The 14,233-nt window shown below is 37.1% G+C and overlaps 1 protein-coding gene across 2 annotated transcripts in view; it reads left to right on the top strand.

Annotated features, from left to right (window-relative positions):
* Positions 1-14,233, top strand: part of atosb (atos homolog b) — a 62,678-nt gene that overhangs the window by 28,217 nt on the left and 20,228 nt on the right. The window contains exon 2 of one of the 2 annotated variants that reach the window (XM_030144126.1): positions 1,485-1,648. The exons of the other annotated variant lie outside the window; for it this stretch is intronic. The gene's annotated coding sequence lies outside the window, so the exon portion shown is untranslated. The remainder of the gene's footprint in view (positions 1-1,484; positions 1,649-14,233) is intronic. 2 annotated transcript variants of the gene reach the window in all.

The following is a 14,233-nucleotide window of genomic DNA, read 5'->3' as shown; positions in this document are numbered from 1 at the left end:
AGATACTGAAGGTATAAATAATACAGTGCCTGCAAAGTCTAAGAAAAAGGAGAAATGGTCATGAAACAACTTGGTGTGTAAATAACAAAAAGTACTTTAAAAATAACTGAAATATCTCATTTATCGGATAAGGTTTCTCAATATTTTGACATTCCAAGCTTTGAGCTGGAAAAAATTTAATTTTGGTAAAGCTTTTCATGTCAAGGTAAGTCATTATTTTGGAAAAAAAAATAACACATTATTTTGAAAAACTAACTCGTTTTAAGACATTTTGTTACTATGACATGCTAACTTATTATTTTGAGATACTAACTTACTGTGAGATACTAACTCATTAATTGATACTAACTTATTTTGAGATACTAACTCATTATTATGAAATACTAATTGAATATCCTCCACTGAGACACTGGTCTATTATTTTTGAGTTATTCTTTGTAGACGTTCACTCTTTGTGTTTCCATACATCCATCTGTGTATGTAACTGGTCACATGACTTCAGTCCAGTATACAGAACATACATGACGCTGTCAAAGGCACACATTGAACACAAACATTCACTGTTTTGGAAAAAGTCTTCTTGTGTCTGTGTTTCTGGAGAACAGGCCAAGCAGGAGCAGGTGGGCGTGGTTTCAGATCACCACACCTCCATTCTCCCCCTACCGCTTGCACTCCCACCTCTCAGCCAATCAACACCTCAGCTATTACAGCTGACCCCCCCTTTTTTCTGACCAATCAGGTGGCAGCGTCTCTGTGACCCCTCCCTCACTCCCTCCCCTTTTGCCTTGTTTGCCTTCACTGCTGAGTGAGCAAAGCCTCGCTCTATCAGCTGAGAGGAAACCACAGAAAGAAAATACAGAGAGAGAGACAGAGGGGAGGAGTCAGAGAGGAGGAGGGGCCACAGATTAGATAGAGGAAAAGGAGGAAGAGGGGCAGCGACAGCATATGAAGTAGCTTTTGTATTCAAGATATTTTGGAGGGGCACGAATGAGAGAAAGGAAGAAAGAGAGCAGGAGGAGGGGGGAAGAGAAAAGGACAGAGAGGGAAAGAGAGAGAGAGATGGGTGGGGGATGAGAGTCACTGATGGGGTTTAGATTTAGGAATGTGTTTGACTGAGGGTGGAGAGAGGTAAAGAAAGAAAACGACAACCAGAGAGAGAGAGAGAGAAGGAAGAAAACAACATACAGAGAAAGAGAGAGAGAAGGAAGACAGCATACAGAGAGAGAGAAGGAGAGAGAAGAAAACAACATACAGAGAAGGGGAGAGAGAAAGGAAGACAACAACATACAGAGAGAGAGCGAGAGAGAGAGAGAGCGAGAGCGAGTGAGCAGAGACTGAAGCTGCTTCAACCTGAACCAGAAGAAGGGTTTGGGGTTAGGGTTCAGATTAGTTAGAGTTAGTTAGAGTTAGGGGTTAGGGTTAGAGTTGGGGAACCTGAGGAACCTGGAACAGCTGATTGAACTGACTCTGTCATTCATATGTAGGAGGAAGGAAGTAAAAAGGACAGACAACAACCCCCGACCTGAGGAGACACTAATCAGACGGAGACAAGAAACATCCAAACACCAGATGAAATACAGGAAGTAAGAAAGGAAAGAAGACAGAAAGAGACGGTGTCTTCACCGTCCATCCATCTGTCAGTCAGAGGGTAAGTGTCACCTGTTCACATTCTACTGTCAATGATGAAGACTGTGCTGATCCAGTCCATCACTGTCATACAGACAGCTGACATCAGTGACTCTGCGTCTCCTAAAATGGACACATGAAAGACAGACAGAAAGACCAGCAGACAGGGACCCCATATTAAACAGCATTCTCAGCAACTATTCCACTGATCCAGATTAGTTTAGACTGTCTATCCTGTCCACCATGTCCATCGTGTCCACCCTAGGCACTGCTGCTTCTGCAGACATGTGTGTGTGTGTGTGTTTGTGTTTGTTTGTTTGTATTTGTGCGTGTGTTCGCTGTGTTGTTACTCAAAGGTTTATCCGTTTCAGTTGACTGAACCTGTCTCTTCTATCACATCCTGTCTTTCTCCTCTTACTTCCTGTCTCACATGCATACAGACAGCTGTCATTTCATCTCCCTCTGGTTTCATGCTGTGACATCAGATTTGTAAAGTGACTGGTGCCTGTTCTAATCAACAAGTGGTTGTTGTCTTTCAGTATGTTCTGCCCTGTGTGTTTATCAGCGTCCAGGCCACTGGGAGAAGCTCGGGTGGGGTTCTGTCAAAACTTGATGAGACAATGGAGGCATTTTAAGAGGTTGCTCTAACTTCATGTTGATTGTGTTACATCTCAGTCGTAGACTTGGTGTTTTATGTGGACTGAGCACACAGAGTGCAGGTCGCAGCTACAGATGAAGTGTTTTGGTAATTGTTTATTCACCAACTATTCAACCATTATTCAAGCAAGATGAACAATAGTCATTCTACCTGTAAAATATGTTATTACATCCATGAGGCATCAACCTTAGCATGACGCTGAAGCAAATGCAGAAGTATCATCAAGTCTGATACCACCAAAGATATTGAGACTACAGATGAAAGATTCCAAATGTGATGAAAATTAAAATAAGCTAACCTGCTGCTAATTATTAGAACTGAAATAATTTATCAATGAATTGACTCAAATCAATTAAAAAATGTTTTAGATTTTAATTTTCTGAATCGAAGCTTTGTTTCCTTAAGTTCTCTGCTGTTAAACATTGGTTCCACTGTTGTGTTTCACACGGACGCTTATTGCGATGCACATGACACCAGGATCAACACAAACAACAGAAGAGACGAGGACAAAAAGGCAGATAATGTCCATACATTGACTTTTCTACATTTGGACCACCAGTTACTCCTTTAAACGCTGAGGCTTTAACACAAACATTACAAATATGAGTCTTAATTTTTTTCAGTTGTATGGTAGTTCCAGTTTTTAGCCGAGTTCCTTAAAGCTCTGGGGTTAAACCAGTTACACCAGTGGAGGACAGGGACAGTACCTCTGCACTGGCAGACTGGGGTTAAACCAGTTAACTAGAACTAGAGGAGGTAGAGGGGTGGGGGGTGGGGGTCTGGGCTTCTCTGCTCAGGCTGATGCCCCAGTGACCCGGACCCGGATAAGAGGAAGACGTTATATGTTAGTTCCATGTTCAGTTGGTATAAGTTAGTACGTTGGGTCCAAATGTGTTGAGAGATTGGCCTGACATATTTTTTATAGCTGTCATTGGACTGGTTTGGTGTTGTTTATATTTATAGATATCTATATTCTAAAAGCCCAGTGTCCTATGTGTGTGTGTGTGTGTGTGTATGTGTGTCTTGGGATTCACACAAAATCCTGAAAGAGCTGACTGAAGTTTGGCATACTTATGTATTTTGGGTCAAGGATCACAGAGGCGAAAACTACATATTGATACAACTAATACTTTTGGAGTTAGTAGTTGTTTTTAAGATTATAATGGACTTACTTGCGGCCTCTAGACCCCATGGATTCTCACTGGTCAATGCACTAGTTTTTATATATACTTTTATACTGTTGTTATTATTGTTATTAATATATAGATCATATATAGTAATAATAAGTAGTAGAAATAATATATAGATAATTCTTTTTAATATCTTTTTAGTTTTATCCTTTTTGTGGTTGTTTCAGCTGATTCTGACAAGTTCTTTGTCATTTTCACACGATTTTTCAAATTTTTCCATTTTTTTTCACCTATTCAAATAATTGTTTAATTGAATTGAAGAAAATAATCAATTATCCATCAATTACAAAAATAATTGAAACCGCAAGTAGTGTTAAGGCCCTCGCCCTCCCACATGACCGCTGAGGCCACCGACAGTGAGAGGACACTGTATCGTGGGCTCGATCCAACATTCTGCGAGATACGCACAGTTTTATACTTCTGAAAACGACCGCTTCATCGCGAGCTTGTCACAGCTACACCCGACAATTGATCAAAAATGTAAATGATAACTTTTGATCACACGTGTGTAGGTGATTTTCACCAAGTTTGGTCCAAATTGGATGTAAACCCTAGGAGGAGATGATGAAAGTATGAGGGGTGGGATTTTAGAGGTCCACACTTCCACCCAATATGGCTGACTTCCTGTTGGGCTTAGGGCGGGGCCATAATGTAATTTTTCACTTGTCCTACCATGGGCTATGTCTGTACCAAGTTTCATGTTTGTACGTGGAAAAAAATTTGGGGAGGGCTCCCATCCGCGTAATGTATTTTGATTTTTGAGGGGGCGCTGCCGAGTCATTTTGTGATATTTTTTCTTGGCGAATTCAAATAAAAAAAATTTTTGCCAGGCTTGAATTTTTGGTCAAATAAAATTGACTTTTCGTTAAAGTTCAGGGGTCAAATTTGCGTTCAAAGGGGCGAGAGAATAAAAAAAAAAAAAAAACGAACCATGCGATTTTAATCGGCCCTTGCCGACGTGTGTCTGGGCTCAGGCCTAATAAATAGCTGCAGCTCTAGCAGTTATCTGATGTTTCTATTGAGCGTTTCACAGAGTCAATTATGTCAGTTCCTTGACATCACCAAACACTCTATTGTTTATGAGCCCTCTGGTTCAGCAGAGTGGATTTTTTAGTAATCATGGGAGACGTTAGACGCACTTGGAGCGTTTAATTATTTTTGCCTTTAGTTCTGATCATATAAAATAGAAAAGAGACCTGAAAATACCAGCTTTTAGTTTGGCAATATGATGAGCTGTAGAGCTGTCAGAAATGAGCCTCACATTTAACAACACCCAGAACTGTCACTATCTCACAAAACTATCATTTATTATGACTTTGTTTCTCATTTGTTCCTGAATTTCTTTGGGTCACAGCATGATGTCTAACTTTTGAGGATCTTTCAGTCTACTTCCCTTTGTCAAGCAGCTCCTATTTAAGTGATTTCTTCATTGAGAACAGGTGTGGCATTAATCAGGCCTGGGTGATCGTTGAAAAGCTGGGCTTGTCAGGCTTCTAAAGATGTGATAAAAAAAACACTTAATTTATGTTTTAACGGGGGGGGGAATCACTTTTTCAAACAGGGCCATGTAGGTTTGGAATTTTTTTTCCCCCTTAATAATAAACACCTTCATTTAAGAACTTCATTTACTGTGTGATCTGTGTCTAATATTTTAATTTATTTGATGATCTGAAACATTTAAATGTGACAAACATGCAAAAGAAAAAAGAAATCAGGAAGGGGGCAAGGTTATTATCCTAAACGAAAACGAACAAAATGACAAAAACTAGAATTGAAAAAACCTTTTTGTTAACTGACATAAATAAAAACTATTATTAAAAGAAAAAATGATAACTAACTGAAACTGTATTGTGTGTTTACAAAACTAACTAAAACATATAAAACAGTGGTTCTTAACCTGGGTTCGATCGAACCCTAGGGGTTCGGTGAGTCAGTCTCAGGGGTTCGGCGGAGGTCAAGACACACACTCGACTCATTAGTCGGGTGTGTGTGTCGGGCTAGGTCCGTGTATGTAAACAAGTGGCTTCAGAGACTCTTTCTCTGATTGACATCCAATATACGTGGTGTATTGTTGTTGCTTATAGCACTACAACACATCCGGAAGTGTTTATAATCTCTTCCACTCGTCTGACGATGAATTATTTGAGTATTTTCCACATCGTTGTTATGACTTTTGCTACTTCCTGTTAACCACAGAGGCAGCCATGTGTAGCGTTTGTTTACATTTTTTGGTCACTGCACTGGTCAGTTACAGTCATGTGACGACCGACGCACTGTCGCGGATGGAGAAAGAGAGTGGCACTTGCCAAGGTGAAACCACGCATTTCTGAACTGGTCTCTCAAAGGCAACAGCAGAAGTCACACTGATTTGCAGTAAATATTCATTATTATTGTAGCCTGATGGAAATTAGGTGATGGGTGTATGTTAAAATGTTAAAAGTGATAAATAGCATAAATACAATAAGTTCATTATTGGAATACACAAGGTTAAAAATTAAAACCATTTCAGTGTGGTAGTATTAAAAAAGGTCATGTCTTTGCGAAAAGGTATGTAATTTGTTGTGAGTTCATGCACTGTATTGGTTTTGTTCTTTGAACACAGTGATGTTAATGCACGGTTCATTTTGTGCACCAGTAAAACATATACCTGTGTCTTGAATTTGAAAAAAATCATATTTTACTTTTTAATAAAGAAGGGTTCGGTGAATGTGCATATGAAACTGGTGGGGTTCAGTACCTCCAACAAGGTTAAGAACCACTGGTATAAAAATTATGAATAAAATTCCCTTTGTTTTCGTCTTTGTCAATGTCGGAGTGATACGAAATCGATTTATTTTGCTCTAGCAATTTTAGCTAGTGGCACCATACGGTACTTCACAGTCTGTCACTTCTCGTCACTTGTGGTTTCCAGTCGTCTTCTGGTCCCCACTCTACCTGGAAACATGGAGACTAAAGTTGAGAGAAACCAGCAGAGTCCTGTCTGGGATTTATGGAAATACGACAAAGAAGAAGAGAAAAGGTTTGACAAAACTAAAATTAATACTAAAACTAAACATTTAGAAAAAAATAAAAACTACTAAAAACTAGCAAACCTGCTCTAAAAAAAATTTTAAACTAACTGAATTAGAGGAAAAAAAGCCAAACTAAATAAAACTAAACTATAATGAAAAATCCAAAAACTATTCTTACCTTGGAAGGGGGCCAACACTTTTTCACACCACTGTATCACTGATACCATGGAAAGCTCCATTTTAGTCCCTAGAAACCCTGTCCCCACTTGACTTCTATTTTTAAAAAAAAGCCTGAATATTTAGTGATTTATTCTAATTTCCTTGTGAAGTTTTGTTACCTTAATAAGATTTAATGGCTGATAGTTTGCAGTGTGGGTGTTGACTGACAGCTCATTTCATTATTTGATTAATTGTTTTTTTTAATCAGGGACACAAACACAGAGCTGTAAATGACCCGTTAGTCAACAGGGCTGGTTTTCACTTGTTGTCCCCGACTTGTTTTAAAAAGGCAACCTAAGAACGCAAACAACCAACAACAAAACAGACAAAAGAAAGGACAAGATCACCTGTAATGTAAAGGGTTAACTGTATTTTTACCTGACGAACAGCTCCACTATAGGTTGTGATCCAGAAAAAGACCATAAAATATTTGAACTGCATACACTGATTGTGGATTTTGCTGTCGCGTAATTCAAAAACACAGTCTGTTAGCATAACGTTGCTACATTAGCAAGTATTAGCATGAATTTGATCAACAGGAAATTGCCAAATTTGGTCTGAAAACAGTAGTGCACAGACAGACCTGATGCCACAGTGTAATCAGGTCAGATTGTTACATAAGAACAAGTTTGTCATCACAGAAAAAGTGCAGTTTTGCTTTGCTTGATTTTGTCACCCAGTTGGAAACAGCATCTTATTGAAGGGACATGAATAAAAAGTGAAATGTTTCCTTTCAGGTATATTTTTGTGTGTTTTTAATGCAACTTGGAGACACAAGCATCAGCCTGAAACCTTGATTTGTTTGTGTGCAGATGGGAGGAAAAAAATATTTAAGAAATGCATAAAAAATGTGAAGTTTAACCTACTTTTCACAAAATGTAACCACATCTATTCTGCTTTACTGGCAATGTATAGACCCAATTTGGTATGAATTTAACCAACAGTTTTGCTGCTACAGATGTGAAATTTTGTGCATTTTAATTAAATGTGGGGAAAAAGGATTTTAAAAATTCATAAAAAATTTTAATTTTGACCTACTGTTCCCAAAATGTAATCAGATCTATTCTCGGTCACTAACATCATATAAACCCAGTTTGGTATGAATCAAGGTTATTGTCGTTAACGAAAACTAACAAAATGACAAAAACTAGAATTGTAAAAACATTTTTGTTAACTGAAATCAATAAAAATTATAAAACAAAAAAATGATAATTAACTGAAACTGTATTGTGTGTTTACAAAACTAAAACATATAAAAATTCTGGATAAAATTCCCTTTGTTCTCATCTTTGTCAATGTCGGATTGATATAAAATTGATTTATTTCCCTCAAGCAATTTTAGCTGCTGGCACCATATGATATTTAACAGTCCGTCACTTCTTGTCACTTGTCGTTAAGTCGTCTTCTGGTCCCCGCTCTACCTGGAAACATGGAGACTAAAGTTGGGAGAAAGCAGCAGAGACCTGTCTGGGATTTATTTGAATACGACAGAGAAGAAGAGAAAAGATGTAAAGAAACTAAAACTAAACTAAAACTACGCATTTAGAAAATAAAAACTATTGAAAACTAGTAAACCTGCTCTAACAACGAATTAAAACTGACTGAATTAGAGAAAAAAAAAAGTCAAAACTAAATAAAACTAAACTATAATGAAAAATCCAAAACTATTAGAACCTTGGTATGAATTCAACCAATAGTTTTAACAAACAAATTAACAAGCAAACAAACCAAACCAAAAACAATCCCCCTTGCCTCCCCTTCGGGGGGCGGGGTAATTAGACAGTGTCTTTGTTGGTGTGTGACCTGCCTTGTGTTGGTGTGTATGTGGCCTCTAGGTGAAAGTCCACAGGTTTGAACATCAGGGTATTTTTAAAAGAAAGGTGACAGCTGGCTGTGACCTCTGACCCCTTCACTCCTAATGATGACATTTATGTTCTTAGTATGTTTTATTCCATTTTATTCCATCCATGTGCAGCTTCTCAAAATTTACAAGCATCCACCAGGTCCTCGTGGAGTCGTTGCAGATGTTTTCATTTAACGTACTGACGCTCCATAACTAATGTTTGTCTGTGTCGGAGTGTTCGGATGTGTTTGATGGGATGTTGGATGGAATCAACCTCCTGTGTGCGTGCGTGTGTGTCAGGGTTATTATCGTTAATGAAAACTAACAAAATGACAAAAACTAGAATTGTAAAAACATTTTCGTTAACTGAAATAAATAAAAACTATAATTAAAAGAAAAAAATGATAACTAACTGAAACTGTATTGTGTGTTTATAAAACTAACTAAAATGTATAACAATTCTGGATAAAATTCCCTTAGTGTTCATCTTTGTCATTGTCGGATTGATATGAAATCTATTTATTTCCCTCAAGCAATTTTAGCTAGCGGCACCATACGACACTTCACGGTCCATCACTTGTGGTTTCCAGTCGTCTTCTGGTCCCCACTCTACCTGGAAACATGGAGACTAAAGTTGAGAGAAAGCAGCAGAGTCCTGTCTGGGATTTATTTGAATTTGATGGTAGTCATGTGACGTTCACGAACGAATCGAATCTTTTGAACGACTCTTTGAAATGAACGATTTGAACCGAGTCTTTGTAAAGAGCCGTTAATTTTTTTTTTTTTTTTTTTTTAAGGAGGGAGTGTTCAATTGCCTGTCAGTTTAGCGGAAAAGCAGAAAATGCACTACAGTTGTTAAGGTATTTAAGTAATTGCAATAATAAATTGCTTTTGTGTTTTGTGCATTTTTTTCTGTATGTTTACCAACATACTGTTCTTGTTCTGAGAATTGCACTATAGTTCAGGTATTTAAGTAATTGCAGTGATTAATCACTGTTGTGTTTTGTGCAATTTTTTCCGTATGTTTACACACATTTATTGTTCTTGTTTTGAGGAGAATAAAATGTTATTTCATAAGAAAATTTTTATTTTCTTCTTCATTTTTAGGCTACAGACTAGTCCACATAATGTACCGTGATGCTTTTTGTCAAATTCCAGCATTTCCCTAATGTCACCTCTCATGTCATGTATTTAACCCACACATTTGAACTAACTATTCTTTTTTACGTTATGGTAATATTCACTACCACGCCAGTTAAACACCTTTAAAATGTAATGTCAATCATCACATGTAGCCTATTTAGTCATTAAAACACTGATGTTTCAAAATAATGCAAAAAACATAACAGAGCCAGTCTTTTGAACGGCTCTTTTCACTGAACAGCTCCTGATTGAACGACTCCCTTCAAAGAACCAAAAGTCCCATCACTATTTGACGGAGAAGAAGAGAAAACATATAAAGAAACTAAAACTAAACTAAAACTAAGCATTTAGAAAATAACAAAAACTAATAAAAACTAGCAAACCTGCTCTAAAAACTAACTAACTGAATTAGAAAAAAAAAGTCAAAACTAAATAAATCTAAACTACAATGAAAAATCCAAAACTATTATAACCTTGGTGTGTGTATATGTGACTCATTTTAACTCAATAAGATCAGTTCCTTGTTTGTTTTTGCTAGCGTTTTGCTACCGCCACCCCTCCGTCAGGATAATGAAATCAAACGCCTCTAGGTCTAAAAGTGTTGACCTCTGACCTCACGAGCACAGCCTGAAGGGGGCCATACTTCACACACACACACTCACACACTGTTGTTGCTTGTGTTGCGTTCATATGAACTCACAGACCTGAACATATTTCCACACAGCAGCTGATTTTCCTCCCCTCAAGAATGCAATTTTCTCCCAAGTCAAATGTTTGATGTGGTCTACAGATGGACACACAAGTGCTGTGCTCATACTGGGTTTCAGGTGACCTTTGACCTCAGTCCTTTGTTACACATGACTGTGGATAAATAGCATCAGTGTTTGTCGATGCTGGGTTTTGTTTTTTTTTTAGCTTGGGAAGCCTTGGTGAACATTTTAGTTTGGGTTTCACTTATTTATTGTGATGTTTTCCCTCACGTTGAAATTGATTGCTTTTTTTAATTAAATTTTTTCCCCTTGTTTTCATCTGGTAATCAGACGTGAAAATCAGGTATTTTGCTATATTTAAATTACTGAGCATGTATGTGTAACTGAATGGACAGAAAACAGATAAAACTGAAGAAAAACTGTCTTTTTTTGTCAAATCTCTCATTAACTGAACATAAACCCAGTGTTTCCATCCACTGTCATTGATCCAACTCCATGGGTTTTACTGGTGAATCAATGTTGTAGAACAGGGGTGTCAAACTCATTTTAGTTCAGCGGTCACATTCAGCCCAGTTTGATCTCAAGTGGGCCGGACCAGTAAAATACTAACAGTGAAAAAAGTAAAATTATATTATGATCAGGTTTACATCTACAAAGTTTTTCCTCGCCACTGTCACCAGTCACAAGTGTTTGCTCCTGGAGGATTCTGTTGGGTTTCTGTAAATTGGCTAAGAGTCTGGTTTTGACCAACTCTATATATAAAGTGTCATGAGATAACTTCTATTGTGATCTGGCGCTATATAAATAAAATTTGATTGATTGATTGATTTGATTGGTTTTCTCCTGTAAGTCACTTTGGAAAAAAGCGTCTGCCAAATGCATAAATGTAAATGTACAAAGTTACCTTAAAAATCTGAATAACACGAACAACTTGAATTGTCTTTAAAAAAAAACCATTGCAATTTTAGCAATATTCTGCCTCGGTTTGTCAGTTTATCATGTACACATGTGCATTACGATCGCACAAAATATTTAGTAACAGGCAGAATATTGGTAAAATTGCATCTACTTTTCTTAAGATATTTCCATTTGTTCATATTTGTTCAGGTTATTCACATTTTTTGTAAAAGTATAGTTTGGTAATGTAAACATTTTCATGTAATTTTACTTTTTTACACCAAAAAAACAAAGAGAACATTTGGGGTTGTCATTATTTGTAGGTTATAATGGTAATATTTTACTGGTCTGACCCATTTGAAATCTAATTGGACTGTATGTGGAACCTGAATTAAAATGATTTTGACACCATTGATTGTTAATGTCTTCAGTGTAATTTTACTTTTCACAAATTCATCCCGTGGGCCGGATTGGACCCTTTGGTGAGCCGGATTTGGCCCCCAGGCTGCATGTTTGACGCCTGTATTGTAGAAGATGACGGTGTTTCCACAGTAACTACGGAGCCTCTGAACGTCCAAATGGGTCATATCTGATGACCATGAAACAAGGTTATTATCGTTAAGGAAAACTAACGAAATGACGAAAACTAGAATTGTAAAAACATTTTCGTTAACTGAAATAAATAAAAACTATAATTTAAAGAAAAAACGATAATTAACTGAAACTGTATTGTGTGCTTACAAAACTAACTGAAACGTATAAAAATGATGGATAAAATTCTTTTCGTTTTTGTCAATGTTGGATTGATATGAAATAGATTTATTTCCCTCAAGCAATTTTAGCTGCTGGCACCATTTGATATTTAACAGTCTGTCACTTGTGATCACTTGTGGTTTCCAGTCGTCTTCTAGTCCCCACTCTACCTGGAAACATGGAGACTAAAGTTGGGGGACAGCAGCAGAGTCCTGTCTGGGACTTATTTGAATATGACAGCGAAGAAGATAAAAGATATAAAAAACTAAACTAAAACTAAGCATTTAGAAAAAAACGAAAATTAATAAAAACTAGCAAACCTGCTCTAAGAACAAATTAAAACTTACTGAATTAGAGAAAAAAAAGTCAAGCTAAATAAAACTGAACTATAATGAAAAATCCAAAACTATTATAACCTTGCCATGAAAAGATGACAAACTGTATTTTACACCAATTATTTACATGTATTGATAGTCTTAGTTGCATCAGTAAATGGTTTTTAGTCTTTAAAGGTTAATTATAGGCTCCTTCCAAACCCTTTGTCATGGTCAGAGTTTGGCCAAACCAAGGCAAATAGATTGATTTTATGTCATTTTATAGTTTTATGACATTTATAAGTGTAATCCCAGTACTATTGCTTTATGTTTGTCAATACTATAATGTTGTTTAGGTTCATTTGTTTTTGACTCAACCACACAGATTGTATTTCAGTCTCCCTGTTTTTTTCATGCAAATAAAACTAACCTAACCCTGATATTAGACCGGGTAAAACAGGACTGACAAGACTTTATTCATTAGGTAAAGTGTGGAGGTTTGTTCTCAACCCATTTTGGAGCTAGTACTTGTAGAAACAGTATCAGGTGTGATCATTTGTGGTCTGAGGCAGTAGTTTGTCTCATTTACAGAGGTTTTTCATCGTCATCACTCTAGGTGTTGTTACTTTATGTTTGATGAGTCTTTATTCAGGATTGGATGTAGTTTTCTGAAGGGCTGTTTGAAGGATTTGGGGGTTGTCCTTCAAGAAAAACTGATGCTTTTTTTTTTTTTTTTAAAGCCACATTTTTGGGAGACTTTGGTGAATGCATCGGGGGTTTAGGGGTCCTTCCGAACGTCCATATGTTTTTCTATCCAGTTTTATTCAGAAAGATGAGTTTCCGATAACTAAAGTAGTTTGGGTATGTTTTGAAGCTGTAATAATAATTAATTAGATGTTTTTTCCTTTTTTCGTGATGCAAAAATGGACTGTAAATCCAAAGTTGGACAGAGTTGCTCATCTTTGCCTTCCTTTCAGGTTTGACAAGTCTACATCCCTAAATAATGTCTGTAGTGGAATATACTGAACAAAACTGAAAACCTATCAGATTTAGACAAGGACGCTGAAGAAAAAGGTCTAAAACAGATTCAACTTAGAAATCTCTGCAGCTTTGTGGAGGGTTTAGATACTGGGGTGATGTCCTGTTGTTATTATTTGACTAAAACCAATGTATTTTTAGATTAGTTTTGGATCTGTATTGTTGATATCCTTATAAAATTGCAAATGTGGAACATGAATATGAGAATAGCCTTCATAGACATGTTGAAACATTTCTACTTTTGTTCACGTATTTAAAGGATGTTGGAACTATATTTTCGGTCCTTGATAAGGTCCTTGCAGTTGTATGTAGGTGTGATCTTCTCCACGCGTACCTTTCTTTGTTTGAATTTGTTTTAGGTGGAGCTGTAATGGTAGGAACAACCTTCTTCGTATCATTAGTATTTGAGTTCGCAGCATGTTGAACTCCCATCTGCTGCTTTGTGGTTATTAATGCGTTCTGCTGCTACCGTTGGGTTCTACCTGTTCGCTCTCTCTGCGTCTACATCTGCCTGCATTTTCTCATTTATTTTCCTGTCATCTGACCGTCTTTTCCTCTCGCTCCGTCTCTTCCTGAATGATTGCCTCTCTTTTCCAGAGATACTGCAGATGATGGCATTCACACCTGGTCTGCAATGATGTGCAAAGGCTTCATGCTTCATGTCACTAGTGTTGAGTTCAGATCATTCTAGAGGGTAATCTTCTGAAAATGCTAATATAATGATGACCGTGGCTTCGAATGCCTGCACTGTGACAATGTTCTCATGTCGGCTAAAATTTACTTAGAGGTCTTATTTATGCCTTTGTGCATAAGAAATCAATATAGGTGAAT

Source organism: Sphaeramia orbicularis, chromosome 9 (assembly GCF_902148855.1).
Source record: "Sphaeramia orbicularis chromosome 9, fSphaOr1.1, whole genome shotgun sequence".
Classification (NCBI taxonomy): Eukaryota; Metazoa; Chordata; class Actinopteri; order Kurtiformes; family Apogonidae; genus Sphaeramia; species Sphaeramia orbicularis.
The sequence above is the reverse complement of the archived record's forward strand: the minus strand, read 5'-3'. Positions and strand labels throughout refer to the sequence as shown.